Genomic DNA, 20000 nt, shown 5'->3' with positions numbered 1-20000 from the left:
TCAACGTACAAATGATTCACCATCATTTGTTTTGAATAATACGTAGGGTTTGGCCGTCTGTGAACACCTCATAAACAACCGTGATTGTGCCTCGAAGTTTATTGTTGACTAGTTCTCCATTCTGAGAAGGTCACATTTTAAAAGTTTAACTATCTACATAAAGTCTCTGAAAACTTCTCTTTGCAATCAAAAAGAAAATATTTTAGCACATATGTAGTTATTATTTATTTCCTTGTTTTTTGTTGTTGTTTGTTTGTTCCCCGCCGTATTTTTATAATTTATTAAACCGTAATTTCTACCTCAATTTAGCTCTGTCGAGCGAGGTATGAAACCTATCAGCTAACTTCTGCACAATATGTCAGTAGATTCAAGTTAGAAAAGTTAAAAGAAAATAAAAGAAACAGAAGAATTACTTCGCTTATCCTTTTCTGAATATCACGGAATCACATGGCTGAAAATTCTTTTTCAAAATTCGTTTTTCTATTACACCCAATTTCATTAAGGATTTGATCTTTTGAGAGAAAAACTGATATTGCCTGACGAGGTCTTTAGTTATCTATAACAATTAAATATATATAAAAAAGTATATATATATATATGTATATGTATATATATATATAAAGCATATATATATATAAAGTATATATATATGCCTATATATAAAGTATATATATATATGTATATATATATATAAAGTATATATATATATGTATATATATATATAAAGTATATATATATGTATATATATTAAAGTATATATATTTATATATATATATAAAGTATATATATATGTATATATATATAAAGTATATATATATGTATATGTATATATATATAAAGTATATATATATGTATATATATAAAGTATATATATAGTATATACATATAGTATATACATATATATGTATATATATATAAAGTATATATATAATATACATATATATATATACAGTATATATATATAAAGTATATATATAGTATATATATATATATATAAAGTATATATATAGTATATATATATAAAGTATATATAAAATATATATATAGTATATATATATATATATAAAGTATATATATATATGTATATATATAGTATATATAGATATACATAAAGTATATATATATAGTATATACATATATATGTACATATATATATAAAGTATATATATATATAAAGTATATATATATAAAGTATATATATATATAAAGTATATATATATAATGTATATATATAAATTATATATAAATAGTATATATATATAAAGTATATATATATGTATATATATAGTATATATATAAAGTATATATATATATGTATATATATAGTATATATATATAAAGTATATATATATGTATATATATAAAGTATATATATATATAAAGTATATATATATAAAGTATATATATAAAGTATATATATATAAAGTATATATATATAAAGTATATATATATGTATATATATGTATATAAAGTATATATATAAATTATATATATATGTATATATAGTATATATATATATAAAGTATATATATGTATATATAGTATATATACATATATATATATATATGTATATATATAAAGTATATATATATAAAGTATATATATATGTATATAAAGTATATATATATAAAGTATATATATATGTATATATATGTATATAAGGTATATATATATAAATTATATTTTTATGTATGTATAGTATATATATATGTATATATATATAAAATATATATATATATATAAAGTATATATATATATAAAGTATATATATGTATATATATGTATATATATATGTTTATATATATCTGTATATATACAGTATATACATATATATATATATAAAGTATATACATATATAAAGTATATATATATATAAAGGATATATTTATATATATATAAAGGATATAAAGTATATATATATAAAGTATATATATAAAGTATATATATACAGTATATATATATAAAGTATATATATAAAGTATGTATATAAAGTATATATATATGTATATATAAGGTATATATATGTATATATATAAAGTATATATATGTATATATATATAAAGTATATATATATGTATATATATAAAGTATATATATAAGCATATATATATAAAGTATATATATATGTATATATATAAAGTATATATACATGTATATAAAGTATATATATATGTATATATATAAAGTATATATATATGCATATATATATAAAGTATATATATGTATATATATAAAGTATATATATATATGTATATATATAAAGTATATATATATGTATATATATAAAGTATATATATATATGTATATATATAAAGTATATATATGTATATATATAACGTATATATATGTATATATATAAAGTATATATATATGTATATATATAAAGTATATATATATGCATATATTAAGTATATATATATGTATATATATATGTATATATATATGCATATATTAAGTATATATATATGTATATATATATGTATATATATAAAGTATATATATATGTATATATATATAAAGTATATATATGTATATATATATAAAGTATATATATGTATATATATAAAGTATATATATGTATATATATAAAGTATATATACATATATATATATATATAAAGTATATATATATGTATATATATATAAAGTATATATATGTATATATATATAAAGTATATATATGTATATATATAAAGTATATATATGTATATATATAAAGTATATATACATATATATATATATATAAAGTATATATACATATATGTATATAAATATATATGTATATATACATATAAAGGATATATATATATGTGTATATATATATATATATAAAGTATATATATATGTATATATATAAAGTATATATATAAACTATATATAAAGTATATATATATATAAAGTAGATATATAAAGTAGATATATATATAAAGTAGATATATAAAGTATATATGTATATGTATATAAATTATACATATATATATAAATTATATATATACAGTATATATATAAAGTATGTATATAAAGCATATATATATAAATTATATATATAAAGTATATATATATATATATATATATAAAGTATATATATATATAAATTATATATATAAAATATATATACATAAATTATATATATAAAGTATATATATAAAGTATATATATAAAGTATATATATATATAAAGTATATATATATAAAGTACATATATAAATTATATATATAAAGTATATATATAAAGTATATATATATGTATATACATATATATATATGCATATATATGTGCATATATATATATGAATATATATATGCATATATATATGCATATATATATGCATGCATATATATGCATATATATTAATATATATATATAAATATATATATATATATATATATATATATATATAAATTCCCGTTCACATACACTTTTTAGGATAAAGCTATAACCCAGAACTATATAGAATCGAGCAATTGCATCGACAACGGACAACGCCAGGCCCAAAGTGGGTGTCGATGTACTGCATCTCATCAGTGACGTGCTCCACATAGGCGCAAACCCAGGTCGTCGCACTCATGAAGTGTGCAATACTGACGACCTAACGATATGGGCCATGGCGCAATCTATTGACTATGCCTCGATTTTTTAAATTCTTATATTTTCATCCCGTTCTACATTCTACGATGTGACAAGCAACGCGTCATATACAACTAAGATAGTTACTGCTGGTATGCAGGCGGTAAATATCACATCTACAAACATTAACTGAAATTAGCCGACTCCCCAGACACGACGCGTTGTCCGTTGTCGATGCAATTGCTCGATTCTATCTAGTTCTGGGTTCTAGCTTTATCCTGAAAAGTGTATGTGAACGGGAATTTATATATCTATCTATAATCTCCTCTTAATGTTAAATATATATATATATATATATATATATATATATATATATATATATTTATATATATATATATATTAGTGTTGGGACAGTTAATCAGAATCGGGAATCGTAAAAATCGGAACATTTGAGGATATCGGAATCGGAATCGGAAATATTGGTGCTTTTTTTCCGATGCCAAATCGAATCTTTTAATTGCCGTTTTTTATTTGAATTTGTGTAAAGTAAAATCTTCCATCGCTGGTAATATTGACTAACATCGATAGATCATCCTCCCTAAGTATATTTTTATGTTTAGGAAAATATCTGCACACTTAACATGTGTTTTTAAGAAAATCGGGGAAAAGAACAGTTGAATCATTAGAGATTTATGAAGAATCGGAATCAGAATCGTTAACTGTATCGGACATGGGAATTTAACACGGAATCGGTAATTCTATCGGAATCTGGAAAAATATTGGAATCGTCCCATCACTAATATATATATATATATATATATATATATATATATATATATATATATATATATATGTGTGTGTGTGTGTGTGTGTGTGTGTGTGTAGATACCAAAATGCTGATCCAGTCTTATTAATCTTCGTTATCCAAGTAGAGATAAAACAAACGATACCAAGAATTAAGCACGCGTCACTCGTGCAAAGAAGGGCCCACTGACCTGGCTGACAGATTATGAGGGGGATTTAGAGAATGGACTAAAAATAACAAACGTTGAGAAAATAGACAGCCGTTGTGTTTCTTCTAAGTCGCACCTCGCCATTTTCAGCATTGTATTCCGACGAAAAAAAATCTGTTAACTTTTTGCTTCGAAGAAAGAAAGAAAACAGAAACAACAATGAGTCCCCCCCCCCATCTCTCTCAAAATAAGAAAGAAAACGAAGACGGAGAAGAAAAAGCGCGCATCTATCCGTTGGTAATTAGACATCACTGTGGCCAGTTTCACAATAGTGACGGCACGCGCCCGACGTTACCATACCATCTGGAGGCTGCCGCTGTTTCGGTTGGGAATGGACTGTCGGCGCATGTCTACCCCGCCTTCGTCTTTACAGATGTCGACACCGCACAGGGTCCGCTCTGTAGCAGTGTCACCTTTCGCAATCTCAACCGTCAATTCTGGTTTCTTTAGCGCGGTTCATCGTCAGTTGTTTTGGAGGTAGGTGGGTAGGTGGACGCTGAGGATGTTGGAAATGTGTGCAGCCGTTAGTGGCTCTTTTACAAGGGGCCAACTGGCTTATAACCTTAGCTCGACACATTATAGCGCTCATTTTAACGGACCCCGACCGCCAAACGTTGATTATTATAAATTGCGCGCAGATAATTATATTGTTTTTAGGATCTAATAAATAGAAGAATGAACCAAACAATGAACTCTGAAAAACAAATATTCATGCGGAACATAAAAGTGGTCACAAAAATAATAAAAAAAATATAAAGAAAACCAAAGAAAAACAAAGAAAGCGAAGACACATAGTTCAATCTGTACACCAAAAAATTAAAACATTTCAAACTTAAATGAGACACGCCAGCGGAAATATGGAGCGTCTATATAAGAGAACCCTTACTCCAAACAAAACTAACCGTAATTCTAATTCTGTCTCTCGAAACGTACAAACATGTAAGCATAATATACGGCATAATCACATTGACACACCGGTTCCCGTCAGATCACAGAAGTTAAGCAACGATGAGCCTGGCCAGTACCAGATGGGTGACTATTTGGGACTTCCAGGTGCTGTATGTGCTCTCTGCTTATCTCGGCATTGTTTCCAGTCATCCTTGACCTCTCCTTTCCACTGGACTCAAGCAGTGCTGATTCAAGAGAGATGTGGTTGAGATTGCGCAACCCTTGCCACACAATTACATGCGCAGCTGCCTCTACAGGGGGTATCCTTTGTCTTTCGAGATTGAACGGAGACATCGACTAACATGTAGGCATATACAGCACAATCGCGTTGACACACCGGTTCTTGCCAGATCATCGAAGTTAAGCCACATCGAACCTAGCCAATACCAAATGGATGACCATTTGAGAAGGCGAAGCGCTGTATGTACCGTGAGGTAAATACAAGGTTGAGAAAATGTCGTGGTCTATCCTTCTCTCGAGGGTAGATGGGCCTCTCTTAAGCCGTGGTAGGCAACCCATCTAGTGATGGCGTTACGATAAAAAATACCTTTGATTGCCCTAGCGAAGCATCAAGTATTCAGCTACAGACAAGATTTGATTTACACTACAAAACTCGTGTAGTGAGTTCGATCCTTGCTGCAGCCGCATGTTACGTTTTTTAGGCATCTAAATATAATGTAATCAATTATCTTGCTGCTTATCTCCCCAACTATACAGTTTCATGAGTTTGACGAGACGCGCCTGAACAAGATCGGAGGTTACATCGGTCGAAACGTTGTGAGAATAGCAGCCAATATTGTATCAGTAATCCGAATAATCGAAAAAAAAATGCCTGGCTATATAAAATGAAAACATTTTTAAGTCCGCAATAAATAAATAAATACTTATTAAAGTAGAAAAATTTAATGTAATATTTTTTTCATGTAACCTTCCTTACAGGTCACATACTATATAATGCCATTGTTTCATTATCATTTTATTTAGTTTTATAGAAACAGCTCTAAAAAGGCATAAAGCTCCCTGAGCTAAAAAGGTTAAAAAGATACTACTTTAACGGTAAAACTAGCCAAAACATAGCCAAAAATACCACTTCTAACGTTAAAAACTAGCCAAAAAATACTACGTTGAATGTTAAAAATTAGCCAACTATAAGAATACGGATCGTTTCTGAACCAGAAATCAGTAATTCTTTCCTCATTGTCAGAAAGATCGCTCATGAAATATGAGGACCAAAGGACACAACAATAAAAGTGAAAGTTACGAGGCTGCCGAAAGTAAACAGATTTCCATTTCATACTCTTTCTCTTTCTCTCTCGCATATACTATCTTGCAATACCCAATTCGAGTATTTTAATATATCCTCTGTTGTCAAGGGCTACTTTATACTCTATTTCATGACACAACCACCACCACCACTACTACTACTACTACTACTACTACTACTACTACTACTACTACTACTACTAATAATAATAATAATAAATTTGAATTTACCCGGTGTGTTCAGAATGCAGTAAAATCATTTTATGTGTTGTTTTTGTTTTTTTTTGTTTACACATTAAAAAACATATACAGAAAAAGAAATGAAATTTAGTTGTAAAATAGATAACCTCTATATTTAATATGAATTAGCTTCATCATATTATTTGAGTTATGCTTAGTAAGAGAAAATATAGTTTACGAATAATGTGTCACGTGATCTTTTTTCAACGTCGAAATTCCAAAGATTTGGATATTTTCTACTTCTTTCCATGGTTATTTGTATCTGAATGTAAAAAAAAAGAAAAAAAAATAGTTATTTAATATTATTAAACTAAATTATGTATCAGTATTATTAATTCTGTAATAACAGCAAACTTTGCTGGTGATTGGAAAAGTGACTTCTATTAATTAATCACATTTGCTGCAGAAAATGATGTCTCCATCGCGAAAGATATTCCGGACAAGAATAAGTGTACATGAAGGAATGAAATGAAAATTTCTTTGTATTATTTAGTATTATTCGAACGAGTGTTCTCGTCTTAGAATTTACTAGCATTTCAGCCCGGCGTTGCCCGGGTGTTTGGAGGTGTGTGTTGAGAAAAAAAAAAAAGCAAAAAAAAAAACAAAAAAAAGGTCAATTTTTTAAACTGTGACCCTTATTATGACCCCTTAACGTTTATTGTTTTGGCCTCAAATCAAGTTATTAAATTAAATCCATGTCCAAGGAATCTACATCTAAAATTTCAATTGTTTATACCCAAAATTGTCGGAGGAGTTTGGTAGAGTTCTCAAAAGTCAAATCGTTGAACTTTGGCCCATTAACAGCCAAATTTCTGGCCGAAAACAGATTACAAAGATTTTCTCACATTTCAGTACCCTGTGTATCAAATTTCGAGTCTGTGGACTTAAACTTTACAGAGTTATTGCGTAGGGAAATGTACACACATACACACACACACACTGACACGTTCACTTTATATATATATATATATATATATATATATATATATATATATACTAGCATGGGTGCCTAGCGTTGCCCGGGTATTTAGAGGTGTATGTTGAGCAAAAAAAAAAAAAAGCGGTCAATTATTTTTAAACTTGACCCCTATTATGACCCCTTAAAATTTATTGTTTTGGGCTCAAATCAAGTTATTAAGTTAGATCCATGTCCAAGGAACCTATATCTAAATTTTCATGTGTTTAGACCCAAAATTGTCGGAGGAGTTTGGTAGAGTTCTCCAAAGTCAAATCGTTGAACTTTGACCCCTTAATCGACAAATTTCTGTTCGAAAACCAATCATAGATTTTTCCAAATCTTAGTAACCTGTATATCAAATTTGTGTCTGTAGACTAAAAATTGACAGAGTTATTGTGTAGTGAAATGTACCCCCCCACACACACACAGCAACACGTTCACTTTTATAAATATACTAGCATTTCGGCCCGGCGTTGCCCGGGTATTTGGAGGTGTATGCTGATCAAAAAATAAAAAATAAAAAACAAAAAAACGGTCAATTTTTTTTAACTTGACCCCTATTATGACCCCTTAAAATTTATTGTTTTTTACTCAAATCAAGTTATTAAGTTAGATCCATGTCCAAGGAACCTATATCTAAAATTTCAAGTGTTTAGATCCAAAATTGTCGGAGGAGTTTGGTAGAGTTCTCAAAAGTCAAATAGTTGTACTTTGACCCCTTAACAGCCAAATTTCTGGCCGAAGACCAATCCTAAAGATTTTCCTAAATCACAGTACCCTGTATATCAAATTTCGAGTCTGTAGACTAAAAATTGACAGAGTTATTGCGTAGGGAAATGTACACAGACAGACAGACATAGTTCACTTTTATAGATATATATATATATATATAGATAGATAGATTTGTTTAACAAAAATATATGCATATACATAAATATACATGGAAACAATTTTGTGTTTACTATAAACTTTTTCGCAAATATTATGCAAGTATAAATCATGTAGAATATCTGCATGAATATAATTACAGGTAATAGTTAACTAAAGATGATTATCCCATTAAAAAACGAAGCAACTAATAGGGAATTAATTAAAATGAATGTTTAAAAGAATATGCAAATTAGCTAGATCTTTTGCTAGTGAATGCAATTCCACAACCCATATATAAGAAAATTGTATTTTCTTTTTAAATAAATAGAAAAGAGGGTTCTTAATATGAATATCAATACATACAAAAGAAAAACGAATTTATAAATATATAGATATAGATTCTCACAGTGGCCGATGTAATCGACTTTCTTCAAGTGCGTCTTATCGAACCCAGAAATCTTTATGTCGAACTTGGGAATCTGCACGGAATTTTGGACGGGGACCTTTATTTAATTTACTAGAGTAATCTGCCCCACGTTCTACCAGCTATGACCGGATATAAGTCTTAATTAATTTTTAAATATATTTTTAATATCATGTCTTGAAGTTTAGACCTTCAAGTACCAGAAGATTAGCACTTGAAACTGATTATAACTTATCACTTTTATCTAGGCAGCATCGACCCATGGTCTTAAACTTGAAACAGAATCGTTTTGACAGCTGCTCAAAGCAATTTGATCTGACGAATTAAAATAAATTCCGAGATAGAAAAACCGCAGAAAAACATTAAATACAAACTCTGTACCAAAAAAAAAAAATGACGAAATAGTAAACCAAATCATAAACCAATTTAGGAAATTGAACTAAATGGAATATAAAACAGACACGAAGACTAACCACTGCGGACAGTGACAGTACTTCATACATACAAACAAATGGCACAGGCAATGACCGGTGTCACTGTTGGAAAATAAAAAGTAAATCTAGACGCTGTGGACAAAGAGACGAAACAGTAAATCACATAATTTGATTCTAGCTAAACAGTATTGGAAATAAAAGCGAACAAACATGTCCAAGAAAAAAACTGAAGCGCGAAATAAATCAACAAGAAGTAAAAAGAAAAAAAGACATGCTAAATACAGATTTCGCTGTTACAGCAGATCACAGAGTGAGGTTGATAGATGAAGCAAAAAAAAAATAAAGCTTGTTGATAAGCGGAAGGTAAAACGGAATAGAAAGTAAAAAAACAAAAACAAACAAAAACAAAATAAAAACAAACAAAAACAAACAAAAAATAATTGTAGGAACTCTCTAAAACCTAGAAAAAAATGACTAATAGAAATTGAAACTAACGAAAGAATTGACTCTTGACAAAACAGGGTTCTAATAAAAACGTCTAAAATATTAACGAAAATCCTCGAATGCAGAAGCCAGGTTACAGAGGCAGGCGAACCCAACCAACTCTAGGTAAATTCTAATAGAATAACGCTGCAAAAACATATAGAGAAAGTACGTTACGCGAATCCAAAGACACTGAAACTGTCAAGTTAGATGTACAAAATCTAATACACTCCCTTTAAATAGACGGGAAGGGTCATGGAGGATGGAAAGACTGAGGAGAGAAAAAGAGACAGAACCAGCCAGAACAACAATATGATGAACGGCTGTTGCGAAAAAGCAGCTGATCCACGACCGTGGTAAAACAAATCATAGAGTACTAGAAGTGTAGAGGGGGTACTTGTCACTCAAACTTCTGAGGAAACCACGTTGTTTTACCAGTGGGCGATCACTAGTAATGATACACGTAAGAAGTGTTAGTGAATAAGAACATATCGAAACGTATATATACGACATAATCACGTTGACACACCAGTTCCCCCTAGATCACCGAAGTCAAGCAACGTTGAGCCTGGCCAGTACCAGATGGATAATCATTTGGAAAGGCGAGGAGCTGTATGTACCGCGAGGTAAAATACCAGGTTGAGAAACTGGTGCGGTCTATCCTTCACTCGAGAGTAGATGGGGCTTTCTTAAGCCGTGGTAGGCACCTCGTCTAGTGATGGCGTCACGATAAAAAATACCCTTGATAGCCCTGGCGAAACATCACGTATTCAGCTACCGACAAGATTCGAATTATATTACAAACGAGTGTAGTGAGTTCAATCTCAGCTACAGCCGCTCTGGCTGGATGGATGGATCGAAACGCAAGAACGTGGAATTTTTTTTATTTACAATTTGCACCATCACCTTTCAAGGCCACTAGCCAATTGAGTCTTAGAATTAATAAGACAAAAATGATTTCCAACCCCAAAATGATGAACACTATGGGAGTACTAAAATTTGTAAATGATGTTTAATAATCTTGGAGACGGTTCATGGGAAGAATTGGTTGAAATTCAATTCAAAAACAGCCGAATTGTATTCAGCAGGGAAGCAGTTTCGCGGCAATCTGTTTCATAAGTGGAGAGCTCTTGCAAAGAAGCTCTTTCTATAGAATTTCCAACTGGCGCTAGGCACATGAAGGGAAAAAGTAAATCCTTGTCGTTGTGGTTGAAAGACAAGTCCTTGCTGTGGATGTCTTCGAAGGAGAAATATAAGACTGCGTCATGGGAATAAGGATTGAGTAGCAAGAAACTAGCGAAATTTCTGCTGCGAGAAAAAGGTTGTAGAGAAAATAAAGTATCACCCTCACTAGATATTTGAGGGGACTGATGGTAGCTACGTGGTTAACGACACTAACTGATAACGCGGTTGTGCCAAGTTCGAATCCAGTTCGTTCCACAGAAACACTTTCATTCAGCATGTTAGTAACCTTCACATGAGACATCCAGTGAGTATCCGATGTTTTTTCTAGAAAATATTTCGAATCGTAATGTTGAAAGGGACCCCACACGTTGTATGCAGTCTCCGTTGCAAAAAAAACAACATAAGTAATAACTCAACTCCTTTTTTTGTAACGACGGCATTTATTTCCGGGCACTTTTCCGAATAAGACGTGATTGTATTCCTTCCCTCTGACCTCTGGAACGTCATTCGCACCTCTAATGTAATCTCGAACTTGCTCTCGAACCTGTTCTCAGACGTGCTCTCGAACATGCTATTCTGCTTGCTGCACACGTCCTTTTATAGTCTTTCTCTTTATTCTTACGGTGACGTCATTTCGCATTTCGTATGCATTTACATACGCGTGTCCGCACTGTTACACAATTAGAAAAATATCAGTGTAGCCAATGCCGACAACAGAATCGTCGGATTCATATGAAATGAATAAATGAATGAATGAACTAGATTTCGAAGTCGCTTGTGCACATTGTCAAAGCAAAAAAAAAAAGAAAAAGAAAAAAAAGTGCACTATGCGGCATCTTCCTAGACTAGCAAAGATATCCGCTCTTTGCACGGGGCTTTTACCTTTACCTTAAAAAATGGTGTGCACCATCTTTTTTTCTTTTCACAGTGATCACCACTTATCAAGGCCCGGAAGCCACTCAGGGATAAGGGTTATTGCAAGTACATTACGTTAGTGTGGAGATTTGATGAAGTGTTTAATTAAGGGGGCGGTTCATTAGGAATTTGTTAACATTGGACTTGAAGACATCCAAGTTGTCTCTTGGTCGGAGACCATCATCCTGCTAGGTTTTATCATGATCGGTCCAGTAATGTGGTCTGTAGGAAGATTTTACCCCCCCCACACACACGTGCGCGCTCGCGCGAACGCAACTACTTTATATGTATATATAGATGTAGCAGTAGTGTTCTATAAATTCTAATTTCGATTTTATTACTTAGTTCTAAGAAAGCGCAAGGGGTGCGTTTGTCACAATTTAGCAGAAGAACGGTTATCATTTTGAAGAATTCTGATTTTAGGATTATAACTTAGTGTAGATGTGCATTTTTTTTTTTTATCTAAACGATTCCTGTTTCCCGAGAAAGAAGTAAACTTTGTTTCATAATTTTCCATTCAATCGGTTTTATGACTTCTTTTACTTTAAGAACTATGATGTATTATTGTTATTATTCGAACTACTGTTCCAATCTTGAGTTTTATTCACACAACGTTTCAGTTAGTGTAACCTCCGACCTTCTTCAGGCGTATATTGTCGAACCATAACAATGTAGAATTCGTAATTCGCAATTGTATTCTTATTCAATTCTATTCTTTAGCATCGCCAACACTGAAGATTGAACCTTCAACCTCTACAAGAGTGTCGCTTAGAACTGCATTTTACTGTGTACTTTATCTTTTACGCAACGAGTCTTTGCGAACATGGCTGACGGAATAAGAGCATGTTATCCCGGTGGATTATATAAAGGGTTCAGTTCAAAATTCCATACACATTCCTAAGTTTGACAAGATACACCTGAATAAAGTCGGTTGGTTGTTTTTGTTTTACGGCATATCAACCCTTTTCAGGTTATTTAATGTCGAATCCAGTTATTTTGAAGAAATATTTTTTAATAGAATATATATATATATTTTTTTCAAGTCGGTTTCTATTTAACCCATAGTTGGGATCCTAATAGGTACTACCAATCCGAGGCAGAGTGGACCTGGGAGCAATGTCAATTAAAGGGCGGTTCCATACTCCTCAAAGGCCGCCAGCTAGGGCCTCACCCCCGGATATAGTTTAAGGTCATATCCAGGACCGAATAAGATCGGAGGTTACATCGGCCGAAACGTTGTTAGAATAACAGTTAAGATGAGAACAGTAGTTTCCGAATAATCCAAATAATAAAATTATCAATCTTCATCTAAAAAAAAAAAGGAAGAAAGAAAAATCAGTAAGAAGAACCATGATATTATTCCCTGGACTTTTCCATTTACCCTTGATCTTAAATTTCGTTTGGTTTAGTTGTTTTGTTTTACGGCATATCAAACCTTTTGCAGTTATTTAATGCCAAATCCGATCATTTTGGTAAAAGTATTCTATGCTCCAAGTTCTTTACATCGTCAAATATTTTTTCATACTATTTGGGTTGGGTGTTTCCTTGTGTGGCATATCAACCCTTTTCAGATTATTTAATGCCGAATCCAATCATTTTGGTAAAAGGTTTTATGCCTCAAGTTCTTTACATCTTAACATATTTATCCATGGTATTTGGCTCGATTGTTTTATAAAGGAAACTCGTTTTTATTTTTGGACTTTGCTGAACATAATTGGGTTTTGCCAAGAGAAAGAGGAAAAGTAATAACATTTATATTTAGAGAATTTTAAGTCAGGGAGCCGATATCTTCAGACAGCCTGATTTGGTAGCACAAGTTTAACAAGGAAGTATAAAGTTCCGTAATTCCTCATCTCTTGATTCATTAACGTAAAAAACAAAAACAAAAAAACAAACAAAACTTACCATTATGCCAAATGAACCTGTAAGCGTTATATAAAAAAAAATCACACTTCCGGTTCATAACTTTTTAATAAGGGAGCATAAGATATGTCATAGTGATAATTAAGATTAAAACTAATTTCTTCTTAAATTTTAACAGTGGTTTCATAACATGAACAATGTAAGATTTCTAAATGGTCAAGGGCGACGGGAAGGCTCCCGTTTTGTTGGCTAAGATGTAAGATCCCCACCTTCTAATGCCAGGTGTTTAGCAAGGGGGCATAAAGTTCCATGATTTTAGTTTTTTGGTAGCGTCGATTAAGGATTGAACACCATTCCAGCGACCCATTAGCAAACCCTCTAACCAATAGACTAAATAGGCCAGTAAACTATTTAAAAATATTGCCGTTGATAACGTTTTACTTCAAAGGCGTAAGATGTATGTTAGTCATTATCCAGGTCAAACCTATAGGTTCTTAAATTTCTGACTTCGATGTTATAACTGACTACAATGTAAGATATGTCTTGTTTATGATTTATATCTATTTAAAAAGAAAAAACAACAAAAAAACATTCTGATTTTATATTTTAATGTCAGAATGTAAGATGCATCTTAGTTATAATGTAAATAATACTAGTAAGCCGCCCGGCATTGCCCCGGCCATAGGATACACTTAAATATGATATTTTAATTCATGCAGATTATGTACATTTTTATATAGTCAATTCTCTATCGATTATTATATTGGGCCTAATATACAGTAGTGATTTCAAAAGTAAAAGTAAAAAAGAAAAAAAAAATTTGACTTGCGTACCATCAGCTGGAATCGAAACAAAACTATACAACTTTCCAGCCTCATTCGTTAACTTCTGAGTCAGGCACATACGCATATAAATAGGTAAAAAAATAACGTTGTTTAACCTATGATTGTAGATTTGCGCATGTAAACAGATTTAGTCGATTACTCTTGTCAAGGTCAACTGCTTGTCTTCAATTTTGACCCTTTAGAAGCAACTTTTGCCAGCTAAAAACCAAATTTAAAATGTGCTACGGGTCTAAATCTATATACCTATAAAAGTGAGGATGCGTAGTGTGTGTGTGTGTGTGTGTGGACACTTTTCAACTTATATACTCAACGAATTTTTGATCTACAGACTTGAAATTTGGTATATAGAGTATTCAGACATGTGGAAAACTTTTAATCGATTTTCATCCGAAAAGAAGGGTTACTAAGAGGTCAAAATTTAAAAATTAGTAGTTGGGAGTCATCGGATTTTTATCTGTTTGTCATCTGTTTCATGAATGCGTATGCGCAGTCGTGAAACATGACAGCTTCTTTATGTTAATAAGTAGGTTTGGAAACAATTCTTAAAGAACGTGCCAAGTTGGCCTAATGGTTATCGTACTTGACTCATTGTTTTTGGTTTTGGTTTAGATCCCAGCTCAAGTATTTTTTTTTTTTTTACAAGAAGTGAACTGTTTAGAATAAACATAATACTTGCATGCACATGTTTCACTTTGTTCCCGTTTTTTTTACTTAAGTTTTTAAGGAATTTAACGTTACGTTTAATACCGGGTAACGCCGGGTACAGCTGCTAGTTATTTAAACATAGTAGACCAAATATTCAGAGAGGAGTTTAGTAGAGACGTTTTGTACACACACCGACAAAGTCACTATATATATATATATATATATATATATATATATATAGCTACTTCATTTACTCACATAAATCAATATATGAAAATATAGAATTATGCGTAAGCTTTAAGTATTTACTTCAAAAGTGCTCAATACGTAGGTAGAGCTAGTTAGTAATTTATAAATATATATATTTTATAAATTACTATATATATATATATATATATATATATATATTTCAAGCACGTCTGATTGAACACGAGCCTTTTTTTATTTCAGCTGGCATGTTGTATAAAATGGCGCCCAAACGTTGTTCTTCAGCCATATTCTTATCAAGCGCTTCTATCGGTGCATCCGATTATCATCAGAAGCGAATAGAAAAGATATCTAGAAAAATCGGAAAAAGAATAACTCTGTCGTGTTCAATCGGACGTCCTTGAATAATAAGTTGCTGCCAAAATATGCAAATTATATATATATATATATATATATATATATATATATATATATATATATATATATATATATATATTAAGTAATGTGATTTATAATTTAAAAATTTTAAAAATTTTTAAAATTTAAAAATCAAAATTTAATTAAATTAAAAATCAGTTTCATAAGAATGAACAACAACAACAAAGTCAATTATCTGTACGATCGTTTCGGAAATCCGTGCTTTTTATTTGTGGTATACATGAAGTCACGTAGAACAATTATACATAGTTTTTTTGGTAAGAACGGTCTCCTCATCAGCAAATTTAGGAGGATTTCTATTGAATTGAAAAGACACCAAAAATAAACCTAGCATTAAAAGTAAGGCAGATGAATCTGAAAAATTGAAGTAAAAGGTTTGGATTTAAAATTTATAAGAAAATTAATAAGAAAATTGGTATAGGTTAGAGATAGAAATGAGTAGAAAAAATATATATTTTTTTTGAATTTACATAATAAATTTGATTTAAAAATATATAGATATATAGTTACCTTTTAGTTTTTCTTTTTTTGAAATCAGGAACTGTATTTAAAGTAGTCATTTAGATGTTTGCTATAGCTTTTTATTTTATTGAATGATGAATTTTAAAAGGACGACGCTCGTGCAGTAAATTGTTTCCGTTAGCGTATTTTGATTTAATGACGCTACAGTTAATATCTATATATAGAGAGTATTTATTTTGCAAGTTTTTAAGGGGAGATAATTGTCATGGCTTTATTTATTATTTGATTTACGAGTCTAAGGGCGGTAATTGGTTTAACTTAATTTATTAAAAAAAAAAAAAAAAAAAGTAATCTACTTTTACTAATGAGTAATTTTTAATGATTTAAGGTGGTTTATATTTATTAAATTTAAACCAACGTTTGTGATTACATGATAGAAGCTCGTGTCTTGAATTTACTAGTTTGGTTGTGCTTTTTATATCTTCATATTTTAAAATTTTTAGGGTTTCTTTTGTACATAATGTACAAAATTTATCTCCTGGTTTATATGATTTGCAAGTCTCAATTATTTGCCATTTTAAGTTGAAAGAAATATTGCTATTTTTTAGTTGCCAAATATAGTTGGATAGAGTAGTTTGGTTTGATAGAGAGTTATTTTTAAAAGAATGTTTGTGCGTTGAAATTGTATGTTTTATTAGGCCAGATGTGGAACCAATATATATTACCTCTTGATTATTATTATTATTTTCCGTTAGGTCTATTGTTGGATTATAATGTGGTGGGTTGGTTAATAATTGATCGGTAGATTGATTTAAGTTGGTGTTATTATTTAATCTGGTAGTTGAGTTATGGCTGTTGATAGGTTCTTGTATATTTGGAGTTTTTGATACTGTGCAGCTATAGATAACATTTTTAATTTTACATGAGCCTTGTAGGGGACATTTATTTTTTCTTCTACAGTTACAGTCCGATGTATTTTGTATAGTTGCATTTTGTAGTTTATTAATTTTATTATTATTAGAGCTAATTATTTTCTGATGAAGGTTAGGCATAGTAGAGTAAGAGACTTTAATTGTGTTCTTATTGAAAATCTTATTATATCTATGGGGGGCTTTAAAGTTCTTATCTAATATTTTAAAAAATTCTCTAGCTATGTTTGTTTCTAGGTTTTTGGAATACGGGGGGTTGAACCATAGGATCTCCTTGTGTCTATTCTTACGTTTGCGGGTTTTAGTTTGTTGTTTATTTATATTATTATCTAATATTTGTAGTTTGGTTTTATCTTTTTTTGTCTCTTGGTTATTTTTCTTAACTTGTATACGGGAAGACATTGCCATATTATATGTTATTACGCTCTTAATAGGTTTATTTTTAATACAGTTTATGTTTCTATCATTTTCATTTATGAATTTAATTTGTGAATTATATCCAGAGTTTTTAAGGGCTTCATTATAGTATATATATATATATTCATTATTTATATATAAATATATATATATATATATATATATATATATATATATATATATATATGTATGTATATATATAATGTTTTTATTTATATAGACAAATATTACATAGTCGCTACACTGAACATGCAATTGTTTCAGACAATTAGTCGGCAAGGACCAAAAGTCCTCGTTAGACGACGTAATAAAGTTTGTGTACCTCTGAAAGCATTTGGCTTTGCAAATGAGAGAATTGAAGAAGTATATTTTTTTATAAAAATAAAACGTTAACTTTAAACGGGCGGGGGAACATTTTAAGAATTCAGACATAGAAAGTAAAAGGGGGAAAATTTCCGTGTGCTAAAACGTTTTCATCTTAAATTCTACGCAATTATGCAGAATGTAGAATAGTGAAATGAAGCCAATCCTCTAACAAGAAACCATAAATATAATGAATAAGTAATACCGCCTACAGGTGAAGATGTAGCGGCAATGAAGAAATCACAAATACGGGTGAACTTTGTAAAATCGTATTTTTATTTACCCAAATGGTAATAACGAGGCACAAAATATGACTCAGACACTTCTCGGTGACCGAACCCTGAAACGACACATATTGTTTTAAAGAAAGAAAATGGCTGTAGTCGAATAGTTTTCTTTTTAAGTACTTTTATACGATTATGTTGATTTATAAGGGTGTTTATTTTGCTAAATGTGACAGTTCGATTTTTATTTCGGCACAACTGGTGAAAGAAAAAGGAGAAACGCTTCAGAACAAAAAAGATTTCTAATAAACGCGGGAATTATTATTATGACAGTTGTGGAACCTTTGTTTTCGACGGCACTATATTTGATGCCGACGTGGGAACATTGTTGTCACCACAGTAGTTCGTGTTTATTTGTCATGTTCTTGTCCTATCCGGAAGTTTGGGGTTCGCTCGCACGAAATAAAGACACACATGACTGGACCGTTTCTAAAAGAAAAAAAAAAAAATTATTTTATTATTTTTAGTTTATCTTTTTCTGTTTTTTTTTTTTTTTTTTTTTTTTTTTTTTACCTCATCCCTCTCCCCTATTTTCGACAGAAAGATTAAAACGATTAAGTGGTAATCTATTTTTGAATCGGAGTTGACGACTGGACGACATGTACGTAACACGCGATTGAGAGGCCCACGAGCGAAATTAATTTTCTTTTAAAAAATTCTTATGTCCACTATCCCAAGGAACGTTTTTAGATTTAATACTCAATATTTGTCAGTGAAGGTTCGAGTGTGTAACCCCTGACAACAAAACAGGGCCCAAAATATACTGGCGCCGGATGCACACGCTCCTTATTTTGTTCCTACCCCTAGCAGAAAAAAAAAAAAAAAAGAAACAGAAAAAGACTTACAGCAATGGCGGAAGGAATAATTGTTGAAGACGACGGAACAACGGCTGCGACACGCGTGCCGTGCGCATGCTCCAATGTAAAACTCGGTAATGCGCATGTGCGAATTGGCGCGAGTTTATTATGTGCTACTTATCAGTGTTTACATACGGGTCATCTCCGAGTGTTCGCTTCAGTAATTCTTTACGGACATGCAACGGCGAGCAGTCGATTCAACGAAAAAGAAATGCGTCCAAGAGAGGAATCAACTGAAAAGAGAATGAAGTGAGATAAAAGTTTGAAATACAGCTTTGAGGTAACTATCCGGAACATAAGGTGAAACTACACCAATGAGGGCAACAACAACAACAACAACAACAACAATAACAACGATACTTATAATAACTATACTAAATTATATTTATAA

At 30.6% G+C, this 20000-nt stretch overlaps 1 long non-coding RNA gene across 1 annotated transcript in view; it reads right to left on the bottom strand.

Annotated features, from left to right (window-relative positions):
• Positions 1-18808: 18808 nt before the first annotated feature.
• The window catches only part of LOC145249585 (uncharacterized), a 39661-nt gene continuing 38469 nt past the window's right edge, over positions 18809-20000 (bottom strand). The window contains exons 2-3 of the long non-coding RNA XR_013863552.1: positions 19598-19842; positions 18809-19181 (exon numbers count right to left, since the gene is read on the bottom strand). This is a non-coding gene — a long non-coding RNA (uncharacterized LOC145249585). The remainder of the gene's footprint in view (positions 19182-19597; positions 19843-20000) is intronic.

This window comes from Euprymna scolopes, chromosome 28, assembly GCF_053919585.1.
Source record: "Euprymna scolopes isolate OS-2025 chromosome 28, ASM5391958v1, whole genome shotgun sequence".
In the NCBI taxonomy this organism is placed as follows: domain Eukaryota; kingdom Metazoa; phylum Mollusca; class Cephalopoda; order Sepiida; family Sepiolidae; genus Euprymna; species Euprymna scolopes.
Note: the sequence above shows the minus strand (reverse complement) of the source record. Positions and strands in the feature narration are given on the sequence as shown.